This window comes from Caloenas nicobarica, chromosome 2 (genome assembly GCF_036013445.1).
Source record: "Caloenas nicobarica isolate bCalNic1 chromosome 2, bCalNic1.hap1, whole genome shotgun sequence".
Classification (NCBI taxonomy): Eukaryota; Metazoa; Chordata; class Aves; order Columbiformes; family Columbidae; genus Caloenas; species Caloenas nicobarica.
Window position 1 is genome coordinate 58628009 of NC_088246.1, and position 16489 is coordinate 58644497.

Genomic DNA, 16489 nt, shown 5'->3' on the forward strand with positions numbered 1-16489 from the left:
ATGCATCATCAGCAAGTGATAAAGATGGTGGGCAGTTATTTCAGATGACTTCTATTTCCAGAAGTGTGTTTTAGTGCTTTTGTATTTTGTATTCAGTGTTGAATGATTTCCTTTTTGGCTAAAATGGATCCTTCAAAGTGCCTCACACAGGGCATTCAAAATCACTAGTGACAGCTGAAAAGCTGGGTCCTGCCTTAATGGCCAATGATCTGACCAGATTTTGTGTTTTGGTGTGGTGGCTTGTTTTGTTTGGTCGGTTTTTGTTGTTTGGTTGGTGGTTTTTGTGTTTGTTTAGGGTTTTTGTTTGTTTGCATGCTTTTTAACACAGAACTTCGTAAGTTATGTTACAATGATAAGACGTTACTATTCACCCAGCTAGTGCCACTCAAAAAAATGGAATGCCAATTCCATCAAATAAAATCAAGATGTGTTGCCACATACATCAAGAAGCTGGAGCAGAGTTTCTACAAGAATAGTCCAAAAGGTTAGAGCACCAGTTCAACAGAATACCTGCCCAGTGTGTTAGTATAGAAATACCCAGGGGAGAGGTAGCATCTATTTTAGTGATTGCACGTCTTACTCATGTAGTTGACCACGAGGAGGTCTTCAGAGACAGAGTTTCTAAAATAATCATCTTTCCAAAGCCGGACGGGAAACGTCTTTTATTTCTGAGAGGCAGCTAGGATTGCAGAGGTGCGGGCTGCACCTTGCTGCTCTGAAAACAGCGTATCCTGGAGCTAATGGTGTGGCTCAAAGGTATGATAAGAACTTGTGACTTGTTACAGCAGCTCTCGTCAAAATAGATTACTTGTGGCACTTTCATGTCAGCACACCTTCTGTAGGCAGTGTATGGGCAAAATTCACTTGAACTGCTGTAGGGAACAATAGACTTCATAGTGTTAAGGCTGCATCCAGGTTTGTTCAGGCATAAACTAGAGCAGATCTCCACCTCCAGAGATTTGAAAGCTGTTACTCATTCAGGTCTCTATCAATTTTTCACGTGACGCGGTGGTATGGAGCATCTAATTCCATCCCCCTTTCCAAGAAGGTTGCATATGTTTTATTTTTATCGTGATCCAGAGGGAGCCTTTCCAAGGGGGAAAGGACGGTTTGGTTCCCACACTTCTCAGACTGGATGAGGGCTTGTGCAGAAGCCTTGTGCGTAACGGGTCATTGCTGGGGATGAGCTGTGGCATCTCATGAAAATGTTCTGAGACTGTGAAAGACCTGAGGCTTTCAGGATTTCTGTGCACTGAGTCTGGTGGTAACAGCCCTCTATGCTTCTAGATATCACTGATTCAAGTAACCTATGTCTCTTATCCACAGGCCTTCACTTGCACCAGTTCATTTTTAAGATACAGGCAAATGGATTTATGATGGTCACATTCTTCTGATCATGGAATAAATGGATTGGAAGTGAAGTGCTAGGACTGTAGAAATATTCAGCTTCTCAGGAATTCTTCCCTTTTAAAACTTAGAGAAGAGTGGTCTGGCTCACAAATAGCACTTTTCTTTCAACCCTGTACCTATAGTAGCTGCTACATATATAATAACCTAGCTACCTTGTGTCTGCACTTGTGCTGTACCCTGGAAGTGTGCATTACCTTCTCATGCAGCCTGTGAGTTATGCTGACATGAATTATTTTTAATCAAAAATGTTTTTGCCTTTTGAAACATCCTTCAGGATTTCCAGAAGGATGGGGAGAGACTCGAGTAGCATTGTTATACTTTTGGTGCATCCTGATACAGGTGTTTTTTGTGGACTATGAAGGAGAGTTTGAAGAAAGTAACATAAGCATACTAGACACTCTTGCCCAAATCTGGAATGGTCTCAGCTTGACGTATAGGCAAAACTTACCTGCTGCATTTATATCAGCCAGTGCTGTGAGTGAATATCCTTAACAACCTTGTGCCCCAAATATTTGACTCTTATGTCTGAATGAAGTCTGTGCTTAAACTGGATTATGCTATAGGACAATCCATCTGCTTAGCCCTATGTAGACAGACTGAGGTCTGCTCTATCTATGCTCTGAACCACCTAAATGTACCAAACTGATGCAAAGGCTCTGTGTTCCCAAAGGCTCTTTGCAGTGCCTTGGCAGAGCTTGTGGTGTTCTGGCTTGAAGCTGGGGTGGCACAAGGACAGGTCTGGGCAGCCTTGCTCCTCTGCTGAGCACCCTGCCAGACTTGAGGAAGGGCAAATCTGAGCAGGTGACTCCAAATCTCTGCTCCCTTTTTCAGACAAATACTCCACATGCTGTGGGTTTTCAAAGCAGCTGCTGACATCCTCCGTTATTTAGCTTGCATAGAAGTACTGGAGGTGGGGGCTCTCTGATTATCCCCAAACTCTGTAAAGGCAAACATGTGGTAGACTGTACTTTCAAGTATGCTAGTCTGCTTTTGAAAGGTGAAGGACAAGAGCAAAGCAAATTCTGGGTTGGTTTTCTGAAGAGTTAAGATAAAGGCTGAAGAAGCTGAGGTTAAGTCTTTGGGGATGACAGGGAGGGAGACTGTGGAAAATAGTTTAAATACAGCTTGAGAATTTTTCTAGCTGATAGTCACAGAAGCCACTGGAGACTTTAAAATTGGTTGTCTGTATAATTTTCTGACAAACAAGCTGGGTGGTTATAGTATAGGTTATGACAGATGTTTTACAAAGAAGTCTTATGAGCCATTATTGTTGTATGTCAGTACTATGCCTGCTGGAAGGAAATTGCGTTTTCATCAAATGAAGCAACAGAAGGGACAAAAATATCTTGTTATGCCTTGCATAATCTAGTGAGATGGCAAACTAACAAATATTGATGGGAGTCTGTGATACACATCCTTCACTAGCAGAGTTAAAGTATTATAATTATAAATTGGTTCCCATGAACAATAGTTAAGACATCTTAAAAATTCCTGAAGAGGCTTCCCTATTATTTATAACCTGAAAAAGAAATGACCAGAAACAGTTTTTTCTAATATGTTATCCATTCCTATGGTATTTTCAAGTCCCAGTGGCTGTAGCGGTGCTGTTCTTCAGTGCATCTATACTGGACTAAATCCCACTCACATTTATCACATCAGCAGTACCACTGATGTTCATGAAGGATTTGCCCCACTAAACTGGTATAGGATTTGGTTTGATTTCAACAATGTTATGACCTCTTGCAATACTACCTTGCAAGCTAGAATTAAACAACAAATCTCCAAATTTTGAGACACAGAAAAAACATGCTGAAGGAGAAGCAGCAGCAAGGAAGAAATGTATGTCTGGCTTTTCTGTGTCTTGAAAATAATAGGCAATATTTAAAAAACTTTTAAGCTGTCTGACTTAAAATACTATCTGAGGAAAATGAAATCTCTCACAGGGGAATTAGAGAATTAGAACTTCTGGGTTCTTGTTCCAACTTCTCTGCCAACTTTTTGCATGACCTTGGCTACAGCATGTGTATCAGTACAGTGACTTACAGGAAGGATACTTAAACTGTCTGAGATGCTAACCAAACTTCACATCAGCATTGTTTTCCCTCGCTTCACAGCTATCCATTATCTTAAGGCTTTGTGGGCTGGATAGCACACTGCGCAATTTCTGTTCCAGCTTGTCCAGCTGGAGTGAACTTATACAAATTCGTATCTTTGTTTAAAAATGCTCACTTGCTCTAAATAGCTACTGAAATATTAAAATCTCGATATTACATTTTTGAGGCTCTTAGGGTAATGTATATCAAAACAACAATAGGAAAGTTTTGGACCTAGAGGACATCTGGGTCATTAATTTTGGGTGAGGAAAACTGCTAAAGACTTCAAAGAGTATCGGGACGGTCTAAGTAGTTAGAAAATCTTACTTCTGCATCAGCACAGGGCAGGCAGTGTTGTGACAAAGTTTTGCTTGGTTTGAAGGATGGCAGAACATAATGCTGGGGAGAGATTGCTTCCTGTAGTCAGACTGGTGTGGTATGCAGAGCTCAAGTCATGAGCCTACATATGATTCCAATGCCACTCTGGCAGGAAAACGCAAGTTCCTGGTGTGATTGGCTATCTTACTACTTGAAGTGCAACCTAACCCCCAATTGATTAGCTGATAGGATAATTGGAGGTGTTCTCAAGCATCTTTATTCTTCTTTACCCCCAACCCTGATCCTGAAATGTCGGTCTAATGACCAAAAGATAGGACTACTAAATTCTAATTGTGTTAGTAGATCATTTCACTGTTTGTTGGTTCCTATTGAGACCTAGTTATCCACATTCATTGGAAGCTGACAAAATACAACAAAGATTTTTGCTTGAATCGCCTTGAGAGTGATTCAAATTGCAAAACAGACCTCTGTAGAAAAGATGTTCTGAAGCAGCCAAGGAAGGAAAATGCTGTTGCAGATTTGGACCAGAGATGGTCCAAATGCAAAGCTATTGGGAAAGGAGTTGCAGGGCTTTTCTGTGTGAGGTTGTTCACCTTGAGACTTTGTAAAGGAAGGGAATTCTTGCAAAGTTTGCACTTTTAAAGAAAACCAGTAACTTTATTTTCAGGGAAGCCCACTGAATTGGTGGTTGCTTGTAGAAATCCTTACAATTTGGAAGTTCTTAGATTCAAGGGTGTGCTTCTGGCATATTTATACTTATCTGTGACACAAATGTAAGTATAAACAAAACCGGGACAGGTACATGGGTTCAGCTGCCTTAACAGGGACTTGTAAATGGTGACACAGCTCCACTGTTCTGCCATACACTTTCATCTTACCTGTGCTCCTGAAATACCCTACTGGATTCTAAAGCGTAGCTAGCTATTTGTGGGACATACTGTTCCTGTCCCACTAGACGTGGATTGACCAAATAGCTGGCTGTTGTTTATCTGGAAATGCCTTTAAGCACCTCAGGGTCAGAAAACATAAGCAGAGTGTACTGCACCTGGGATCCACTGTGACCTGTAGTAATATGGGCTCTGCTTTCTATGTGCAGCTGGGTACAATTTATTTGAAAGTTGCTCGTTACAGAACTGAAGGGCATTTAAAATGTGCTTACATCTGAGTATGAACCCAACATGTATTGGGTTCCTGGACTCGTTTTGACCAAGATCTCAGCTTCTGCTTTTGGCTCTCCGTTTCACTTGTATGCAGTATCTGAAAGTATTATACTTTTCAGTGCTAATAAATGGTACCTATTTTCCACCTGAGTTGCCAAACATTTTTAGCATTCCATAACTCTACTAACCTGTCATTTTCATGTGGTATTTTTTTTTCCTACTCTACAACTATGAATTGTCCATTTGGGACAATCTGGATGTGTGTGCTTTTTACAAGGAAGGATCTGTGGAGGGAACACTCAGGAGTAAGATAGAGTAGATGTAGGACTACATCAAAGCCGTTATTTTGCTCAAATTGAGTGTTAGTGATACTCACTATTTCATGACAACTAAAATACTAGAGGAAATTCTGCAGTGCAGAGAACAGTGTGTATCACTGCTGAGTCAGGAGGCTCAATGACTGTAACATCCACTGGGTATTTCACAGTGTACTTTTACCTTTTGACAGATTGCTTCTTGACCCTATGTTGCTATAGAAGTATGCTGGCTTTCCAGGCAGTGAATAGGGTCCCTCGAACACTTTTTCATGCAGCCTGAGAAATGGCTGTTGCTGCTCTGTAGCTATGACTTTCAAAGTCTTTTCCTAACACTATGAACACTGAATTACTTTCTAAACAAAGTTTCCTTGCTGAAGTAAATTGATTGGATCTTGAGTGAGTCAGTAATAACAAGGACTGCTCAAAAAATGTTATTGTTTGGCAAAGGGTTGCTCTGAACTTTGGAGAATAACATCTATTCTCATTATAACACATCTTCTATTTCCTCAGCTATCCTGCTGTCACTGACTTTGTGTGATAGCCATATCTCAAGGACAGCTCTTTCTACAAAGAGAGCAACTGTGCTAGCTTGGTTCAACCTGAGTTTTCTAGAACAGCTCAAGTGCAAGAAATGCACATATGTGAAAGTAGGAAATGGCAGTGGCGTCCTATACCATGATCTGGAATTTGTCAGTAAATGAAATGTCAAGAGAGGTTCAAGCCGATTGAAACAGACTGAAGTTTGAGCTTTAGCCATGATGTGAGATAATGAAGGAAATAATGTGTAGAAATTGGGAAAAGATCCACAATCAATAAAAAGTCAATGTTTTGTATTTTACTATAACAGCATGTGTTTAGATGAAGTACTTCTGGCCTGGCTATTTGCCCACACTTTTTAAAAATAAAAATCAAGCCATTAAACAATAAGCTTATCCCAAACTTAGATATTTTCTTTAGGACCAAAGAAAGCTTTGAAATTGTTTAAATACAAAGAAATACTTCCAAATTCCCCACTTTATGAGCACATCCCTTCATAAAGGATTGAGAGTTGTGCAAGTGTTGAAGTAATCAGATGGCATAATCCAAAGTGTACATCATAACCCAGAATAAGTCTATTGTCAAGCCATGAAGAAGTTAGCCTTGTAAAAGCTAGTCTTGAATCTGAAGTTTGTTCACTTCCAGGTCTTTATTTTGTGATATACTTTAGAAAACATTTTGAGAAAGGATTAGAAAAAAGAATGTTCTTCAGAGAAAACACTTCCAAATATCTTCTGTGGATTAATCATAAAATAGGACACTTCCTGATTAGGAAAGTATTATGAAACATAGCAGATTAGATAGCAATGACAACAATGGATTACACAGAATGAGTCTGTTTAGGAATAACATGTACATAAAACAATTCCTGTACAATAAACAGCACTTCCAGTATTCTAGATATCTGTAGATGTATTCTGTAATATCCTAAACTAAGAAAAGATTTTAATCTATATATGTATGCAGAGACAAACTGAAAAGTCACTAGACGGACAAGCTCGGTTTCTATTCCAAATGTGGTGCATTAAATTGAGCAGGGTTGTACTGACAGTTTTTTTCCCCTCTCACCCCTCATTGTCTCCTAGAAATAGCTCGGCTACTGTGCCATGTTCTGTTAAAGTATTGTGATTTGTCCCAGACATCCCCACAATCCAAACGATTCTTGGAAGTTTGGGTTTATTAACTCTTTGTTGTAAAGCTTTCCTACTTAGAAATTTTACAGGATCCTGTTTCGGAGACAGGAATTCAGCAGTGGAAAGAAAGGCAAGAATCTGATGCATTTTTTTTAGCTATTCTCTTCAGAAACACTTTCCTGATATTCTTCTAAAAGTGTACAGAAGAAAGCATCCTTGGGTATGACCTTGGATATCTTTTGTTGGTTCTCTGTGAAACATTCAAAGAACGTCTAAAGGAATTATGGCAACACTCATGTCCACACAGCAGGGATGCACATACTTCCAGAGATTGAATTGAAGGGGAATAAGCACATTTATGTACAGACTTCAGCATTTTTATACAAACATAAATGATCTGCTAAATTGCATCATTGGGTCACGAAGTGCAATGATCTGCACTGCATGTAGCATTTACCCTGTTTGCTCTGGGGTTTTTTTGCCTGTCTGCTCATGGCGATTCGGAAGCAGACGCCAGGCTAGCTGGCCTTTGGTCTGATCCTCTCTGGCTGTATTTTCCATATGGATGATAATCGCAACCACTGAGCATAAGTATCAACATCATGACTAACAAAAAAAACCCAACCAACAAACCAAACACAAAGAAAGTGCAAAGGGAATAAATGCTCTGTGACTGTTAAGCTGCTTTACTATAGGCAGTCAAGCTTCTCAAGGACTCCTATCCAGTTGTCTGGTAATAACATATCCAATAGAAGAAAGTACAATTCTACCATTATTTAACTTGCCTAGCTTAGTGAGGTTGCACTAGTTGTCCACTTTTTCCAATAAAAAAATGCTCTGGAAACGTTCAGAATGAAGATCTCCACATCAGGGACCCTCCTCTTTGCAGGCAGACTTGATTTTTTTTTGAGATTTGTACATCTCTATCACTTGAAAAAATTTAAATACTATAATAAAAAATGGGGATTGGACAGCTCAGCCTCTATCCTTCACTTCTCCCTGAAGAATTTCTGTGTACTCCTCTAATACAGCTGGGCATATTTGGGGTAACTCTAATAAATCAAGAGGGTTTAATGTAGTAAAATCAGAACTACCCAGTTAACTGATAAGGAGTCTGCCACTGTAGAACTAAGAAATTCAGTAATGCTTATTTTCGAATTACAGTTCTGCATCTTGTGCCTGTCACTTATTTTCTTCTTCAAGATACTTGGAAATAATATGAGAGGTCATGAAGCAAACATTTTTCCTGTGATATTTCACATTTTTTTTACCTTAAGAATACTGGAAACTAAAAATCTTGAGTATGTAATAATCTGTTCATTTTCAGGCCTTGAAAAGCAAGGTCTGCCCCACAAAACTAATTACACTGTTTACCTTATTAATACCCTTGAAGATGTTAATTTCCCATACTGTTGTGCACTTCAGTGTCTGTCCTGTCTGTCCAAATACTTCCATGATCCTCACTGTTCATAACATGCATCCGACCTGACATTCTCACAATTCTTCCTGGTTTATTGCTTAGTGACATTTCCCTGGGTAAAGCTGTATTTTCATTTTTTACACATAAGGAACAGACACAGCAGGTAGATTGAAGTATTTACCCAGGGCTATACAGGAAATCTGACAGAGCCAGGACCTGGCTCCAGGTATCTGGAGTTGCAGCATGGTCAGCAGGCATCTGTTGTCATCTGCTTACAGTACCTTCTAGTGTATTCCAAGAGTGGGTGAAAAAAAATCATTTTTCCTATGGTACTGAAATATAGTGAATAGAGAATAACTCTATAACTGATGCTGGGTGCTGGCCAAAATAATTATGGGATTCTTTTGCAAGAATCCTTTCCTATTCCATATTCCTGATTGTATTTAGTTTGCTTGCTCTGATCTATATTAGGTGTCTTAAGTTGTATTATGTTGGGTAAAAGTTGAAAATTATCAGAAACACGTTGATCAAATGAGAAATTTGAGAGAAGAATAATCGGATGCACAGTATATTTTGTATAAAGCATCAGATTTATACAAATACTGAGTGTGAAGTTTAAATCGGTTTTCCTTCCACAGCATGGAACCTGGTACTGCAGAGGTTATTGTAGAACAATACCATTTTAAACAGCATAACCATACAGTAAAACTAAAAATATCACTACACTATTTAAAGCAGCTGTAGAAAAAAATAACTCCTGTCCTAAGGCTCTTGCACTATTACCCAGAAGTGCCTGAACATCAGGCAGGGTGTCTCAGTGAGCTTTAGGAGTAAAAGGGATGTTGCATTATGAATTTTATTTTTGGTAGTGTTATTTTCGGTAGGAGTCACTTTCCAAGAGAAATGCTGCAGCTTTCTGTAGGTCAGTCAGGCTTAGGATTTGATCAGCTTTGCAAAAAGAAATAATGTGCCAGTAGGATACAATCTAGCAGGAGAAGTTTTGTTCCTATGAGCAGCCTCAGGCTTCTCAGGAACGGCAAATTGCACTGGCAGCAAGGAATGTTAGAGTTTGTAAACTGAGAAAAAAGTGTGTGGAAGAGTAGTGCTCTAGGCCAATGGATTGCACCTGAAAATTTGTTGTAGGATAAATTCTTGCCATACTAAACCACAGCCACGTACATGTGTGCCACCCTACACCTTGGAGAGTTTTGATGAGCCAAAGATGAATGAGTCCTGAAGTCCACGAGGAACTCTGGTCTACATAGATGTTAACCAGACAGCCCTGGCTAACTGGTGGAAACTATATTTGTTCTCTTTTCTTTAAATACTTTGATTATATACACAAAGTTAATCCATCTGTGGTCAGATGTGTACAAGCTCTACCGAAAATCATTGGATTACAGCAGAGCCAGACATCCTCCTTTCCGCTACTTCCTTATCCCTGCTCTGAAGTACAGAGCTTGGGAGATATTAATCACAAGGAAATTTTTTTTCTATAGACTTCTCTTAAATGTTTTTAATACTTTTTTAAATGTTACAGTTATCTTACAGCTTATCTCAAATGTTAAAACTGAAACCAGCAATAGTTTACTACTTGCCTGGGAAGTGCTAGAGCACCAGAACGGCTGCTCATGTAGGAATTAAGTCTATTCCTCTGTGTGAATCTCAAAGTAATGCTGAACTTTGATACTGCTACTTTTTCATAATAATTAGGGACAGATTCTGGTCTCAGTGATGAACTATTCTGGATATAAAGCAGTGTGATAGATCTGAATTTAGCCCTACAGGGACAATATTTATTTCAACTGTAGGTGGTTAAAATGCTTTTAAGACTGGAAGATTATTAAAGGCAGAACACCACCTTAATGAACGTACTCAAGCTCTGGGTGTTCAGTGCCTCTTATAACATTCTTCCTATTCATGTGTCAGTTGTCCTCTAATATCACTTGTGGATCAAATCTACTTTTCCCACCAGATGCCATTTTTACCTTGGATTCAGACACAGCTCCTGGCACTTACTCTCGTCCCGTCTGTAAAAACCCTTATGTTGGCAGGAAGATGCAAGTACTCTATATCATTAGACTTACAGAAAGAATCACTGCAATTTTCTTCTTGCATAAAAGTGAGCCGTGCTGGCGGAAACGGGACTGCAGTATAGACCATTCGTTCCCTTTATGCAACAAATGGAAGAGGAAATCCAGGGACAGGAGGACCTGGGAACAGACCCTTTATAACTGCATAGTATGAGAGGCTGCCACTTTATAATGTCTAGTGACTCTTCACAGGTGTCTTGGTAGCTTGTAGAGACACTGGTACACCACTCATACTTGTAGATGCTTGCCCTGTACTTGTGGCTCACAGGGGACTTCAGCTGATGCTGTGCATGGCTTGTCCATAATTCTGTCCCTGCTGCTTCTGTTTCAGACTGTGTATGGTTCAGCTTTATGGTGTAGCATGTACGACTTCTGCTTGCTCAACAGAACAATATGTAGTCAGTCACACCCGCTAACAGTGTCAGAAGTTTTTATTGCTTTTCGCTCCCGTTTTCTCTGCAAAGCTAATATAGCTAAACTGCAAGACTAGTGCGTTATTATCAGCTCATTTGCTGAGTTCTCCCTAGAGAATAGTCTCTGCTAGCACTGTGCGAGTCAGATGAGCACCTGCGTGGACTCTCTGATGTGGGGCTGGATGTAGAGTTGCTGGGCAGGGAGCAGCTTTTCTCTGTGTTTACCTGACATGTGGACTGGAGTCATGAATGTGGGCTTTCTCAGTGCCGTGCTTCAGAGATCGTATAGGCTTAAAGATGCCCAGCATAAATAAACACAAAAGGAAATCCCAGGTGTAACTCAAGTTGCACAGAACTGTTGAGGCTTAATTTTTGCTGCTACTTCTCATGTATTCATGAGAAGACAGTTTTTGTACTCAGTTTGTGTACATGCAGTAGATCTGATGTTTCTCTTACACTGATGTATTTTTCAGAGGTACATAACATACACATTTATTTTATATACAGATATAACTTCATTATTTTTCTTAGTCATTAGCTTTTACTAAAACAGGTAATGGTAATGTCTCTTTCTAAGACAAAGTCAAACTGTTGAAAGCAAAGGACGTAGTTGTACTTCTCACTGAGTATAATAACATTCCTTGTGATTTTTTTCTTCAGGCTGATCTTTAAGTTTAAAACCGAAATGTTTGTTGGGACTGATGAACATCCCTGGTATAATTTGTGCACCTTACAAAAATAGCGAGATATTCTTGAAAACTTCAGGGACTTCTCTGCAGCAAGAATTCCTTGTAAATGTGTGTTGGTTGTAACTAGAGATCAGAAGTTGTATGAGTGTTTAAAGGCAGGAAAAGGTGCTCTCTAAACCTACTAGATGCCAAAGAGCCCCTGCAAGCTGATATGTCTAACTTCTGTAAACATGGCCCTCAGTCTTCCTAGCCGAGAGCTGTTGTCTTGTCTCTTGTAGTTCAAAGGTGGAGGTGGGCAAATTATGTATATGTCCTAGTTCTTTCTTAGTATCCAGCAGGTACAGTGATGTGGTGGCACAATTTAAAGTTTGCACGATTGCAGGTGTCAGTCTGGGGGCTGAGGACTAAAAGAGGTCGCTGTGTGTGCAGAGACCTTGGTAGACAGAGGAGCTGAAATGCTGATAGAACAGAGCAGCAGCTACAAGCAAAGTTTTCATGATTAGCTAGGAGAGCTAGCAGAGCAAGGGCAAGAGCAAGATGGACAACAGCAGAGCTGGAGGAGCAGGCAGGGCTCAATCAGGGGGTGCAAGGATTCAACCAGGAGAGCAGGTAGCACTTGTGGCCAGGAGGGCCAGCAACAGCTTGGATAAAGCCTTGTTATCCTGCTGTTCAGGTGACGAAGCCCTGGGACCTGCTGACTGCAAGCTGAGAAGGGAGTGATGGTGCAGAAGATGAGGAAACAGACAGATGGCTACACCAGGGTGCTAGGGAGGAAGGTTGTAAACAATTACAATTGTCATACAAAGAGGTATTGTATCTCACTGCTTTTGTCTTCCTGTTATGCTTTTCTACCATTCAGCGAAGTAATAATTTGTTAAGAAAACTGATATGTGTTCAGGTGTGGAAAAAATAGGCATTTGAGCACCAGACAGCTTAGCTTAATTTTGCCAGCTTTGGGTTGGGAGTTCAAGCTGGTGTTTTATTATTGGCCACTGCAGTTTAAACCTGGTGTGGCTGATATCAATCAAAGGCCATCAGAAATGTTGCAGCGGGCTGCATATAAACTCAGGACATCCGTCCTGAGTGATTAAGACATTTCGTAGTAGGTTCCTTTGGCTGAAATTGGAAGGGATGTGCTATTTAAGTGCATATCTGCTTATTTTCCTTTTTTCAGTAGGATAGTTTGACAGATGAGGGTAGACAGTAGCAACTGAACCCATGCCAGACTTATCTCCGCAGTATTTGCATGGGGAGTTGGATGTGACATTGCAGAACTACTGAGGGTGGCTGTGGATCTGTGCTTACTATAGCTGTATTCATACTAATGTGTTTCTACGTATTTGTAAAAATAGTAAAGGTATTCACCCTATACAAAATGGAGTGTGCGTGGTGTCACTTGTTTGGGCTCATGTGGAAAATTGACTGAAAAACTCCAAAAACACAACCCCAAAAAAACTCCTGAAAATCTCAGAACAAAACAACAGATATCTGTGAAGCACTGTGACAATCAAACAACAAGAGCAGAAAAAATGTTTAGAAGAGACATATGGCTTAACATGCTGGCCTATTTTTGGTTGATCTTTTTCCAATCCTTCTGCTCTCTCAACATAACCTCTCTCCCAGTCCCTCCTTATTTCATAAACCCATCTGCCTTCATCTGTTAATTCAGCCCTCTGTTACTATTGAATTGTTTATCAGCCAAATGAGCACAGACAATGAGCTCCTCTAGTCCTTCCAACCTAGTTAAAACAGGCCTGCTACTCAGTGGTGGGCCAGTGTTGAGAAAAACGTAAATTACTAATGATTTGTCTGGAAACCTTTGAGAGAGAAGCCAGAACAACTGAGTATTGGCATCTTCAAGAAAATTTCCAGAGCCTGGATGCAGGCAGCAAGTCTCATCTTCACCACCCTACTGAGTATGCAGTGATTTTTGGCTCAGGATACTCTCACAAGTTAAGAGGAATATCCCTGCTTGTCTTGGCCTTGATCTTCCAATTCAGCCTGAGAGGGATCTCACGAGAAGTCTGGACTGATCCAACAGGCTTAATTGCCCCATAAAAGGGAAATCTCACTTTTTTTTTTTTCCTCTTTTGCAGTCCAAGTGATTTCACCCCTCTCTCCAATGTACCAGTAGGAGCTGTTGGTTTTACCCCAGTTCAGCTAGTAGAAAATTAAACCAGCAAAACAGTGGGTTACTGTCTGCTGGATTAACGAGCTGAACTTAATTACCAAAAGGCCAGGGGAAAGCCTGGGCAGGAAGGGGTAGGACCACCAGATCAGGAATTGGGTGCACAGCAAAACCAGATGCATCCCCTTTCAGTGGGGATTCATTCATCCCTTTTGAATACCCACCCTCATCAAGAGAAGAAAAACCTCTCTCTGGCTTTGTTCTAACACAATGTCAAAACATGTGTCTAAGCACATGAATAGTTGTCTCCTCAGTACTGCCTGTGTGAAAGGTGAACTTGGTCAGTCTTTATCAGAATTATTCCTGTTGGGGGAGTACCTTCAAAACCCACTCCTATAACAAGATATTTTTTCACTTTGCCCCTTCAGAGGAGGTCTCCAGTTGAAATTAAAACTAAATATATGTTAATAAAGCCAAATCAGTCTGGTGCTGTGACTCTCCAGGGGTCTCTTGTTCTCTCCTGATTTCATTGTTGTTTTCACGTTTTAGACTCCTGACTTTTTTTCATAGACAATGAGTTAATTATTCCCCTCTTTTAGTGTGGATTCCTAAGAAAATAAGACTTACATAATTACTTTGAGCATCTGACTACATGCAACCCATGTAATCTTTAAACCAGCTTAGACCTCTCATGCACATTAGATGGGGGAGTCTCAAATCAAGTTCTTTTAAGTTTTGTGCCAGACAGGTAGAGAAGAGACCCTTATAATGTGTCTTCCCACCCTGACTTTCCTGGTAGGGGAGAAAAAGCTATGATGTGAACTCATCATTCACAGGACATATCAAATGAGCTACAGGGACACTCATCTAAATCATTTCATTGCTGACTGAACAACTTGTTGGGATATGGGCTCAATCTTTCCATCATTGAATATGCTTTATATTTTTTTTTTCCTTTAAGTGGAGCCTTAGTTGTAAAAATAGTTGGTCTCTTAGTAGGATTATCACAGGCTTTATTCAGGAAAAAATATGCAGTATGTTAGCCCATGTAGAATAATGTTGCGTAATCATTGTGTATCTCTTCTGCCAGGGATGCTAATATTTAACCTCCTTCTATTCTGAAGCTGGTTAGCATTTGCTCCAGAAAGAGAATCAAGGTAGAAGAAAATGAACTTAGCAGGGAGAAATGTCAAGCCAGCGTATATCTACATGTAAAACAATTAGGTGAAACAGCAAAAATTAGGCCATGCAGATGATTGCAGCTGAAGGGCTGGAATTCTTCTGATCAAGTCAGGTAAAAGCTCCAATAATTCAGTACCTGCGTAAAGAAACTCCTCTGTACACCCAGGATGAAACAGGGATGAAGTTCAGGCTATTGCATAACGTGCTGCTCACTCCTGCAAGGAAGAGGGTTGGTAGCTATCGGGGTTGCAGTCCTGCTGGGGTAGAAATCACTCTTGCCCTGTCCCATGTCATTACCCAGCAATTATAATCCTTGGTCATCTCTTTTTAGGAGAGAGTCTGTTGTCACCTCACTACACATTCAGATCTGGGCTGCCAGGAAGGAAGGAAGGACATAGTGTCCAAGAAAAAGGCAGTTTGTGCCCAAGAGCTGCTTAAAGAAAGCACTCTGACAGAGCCTGAAGTCCTAGCACCTATATTAGACAAGGATCTACTGCTTTGCATAAGCACAGCATTCAGCCGAGATATGAGCAATCCCATCTGTGTAAGGCAAAATATAGTAAGAGACATTAGACACCATCAGCCAAGTGCCTTTTTAAAGACAGCCTGTGTGTGTCAAAGTCCGTAACGGAGTTCTGAGTCCCAACAGAGTGAATAATCCAAAATGAGAAGCCATATGAGCCAGGTATGAGAATATGAGTTGGACATAAAGGATTCTAGTATCCAGAAATGATGCGGTATATCACTTGAGTGGCAGTCTCTTTATCTGCAAAAATCGTGTTTATTTGTAAAATTTAATGAATACTGTCTTGCAAGAAAGAGAAGTCCTTGCATACATATTATCTAGCTCAACTGGAGATGAATCCAGCAAAAAAGTTAGGATATGCCCAAATGTGCATCTGAACTATTACACAACCCTCTCAGTGCAGTGTTTTCTGCCACTTCTACCAAGGTGGTGGATTTCTATTTATCAGTCATCTGGTCTTCACTCATACAATGGCCACACAGGACCAGTGGTAGGATAATGGCTGAACTCCTATGTTTGACAGATTAAAAGGGCAATATAAAGCTTAAGCAGCTTGAAGTTACTCACAGGTTTTATACAGCTTTAAGGAAGGAGCATGCTTAGTAAAGGATTTAGAAGCTGACTATTTCTTCTTTCACAAAAGCGCTTTTGGGTTTGGGGGAAGTTGTTCTGTTTGCACCTGGCCATCTACAAATGTAAGATATGAGTAAACCCTGTGAGAGCCTTACTCAGTCCTTCTGTCATCACCCAGATCAGCTCAAGTCGAGAGTATTGCCGAGGAGGACATTGATGTGGCTTTTTTTTTATTGGCTGTAACACGACAACGTCACCATATCTGTCTGTTTTTCCAGATGAAAATGTACCTGGCGTTACTTAAGAATAACTAAAATTTCCCAGTTTGTCACTTATTTGATCAAAGCATTTTAAAATAACTATAAACTGTTCAAAATACTATGCTATACTAAGTAGAAGTTCCTCATGAGTGAGCCACCAGAATGACAGATTTTGGATATGCAATGGAATCAGTTCTATGCCAACTCAAGAATGTT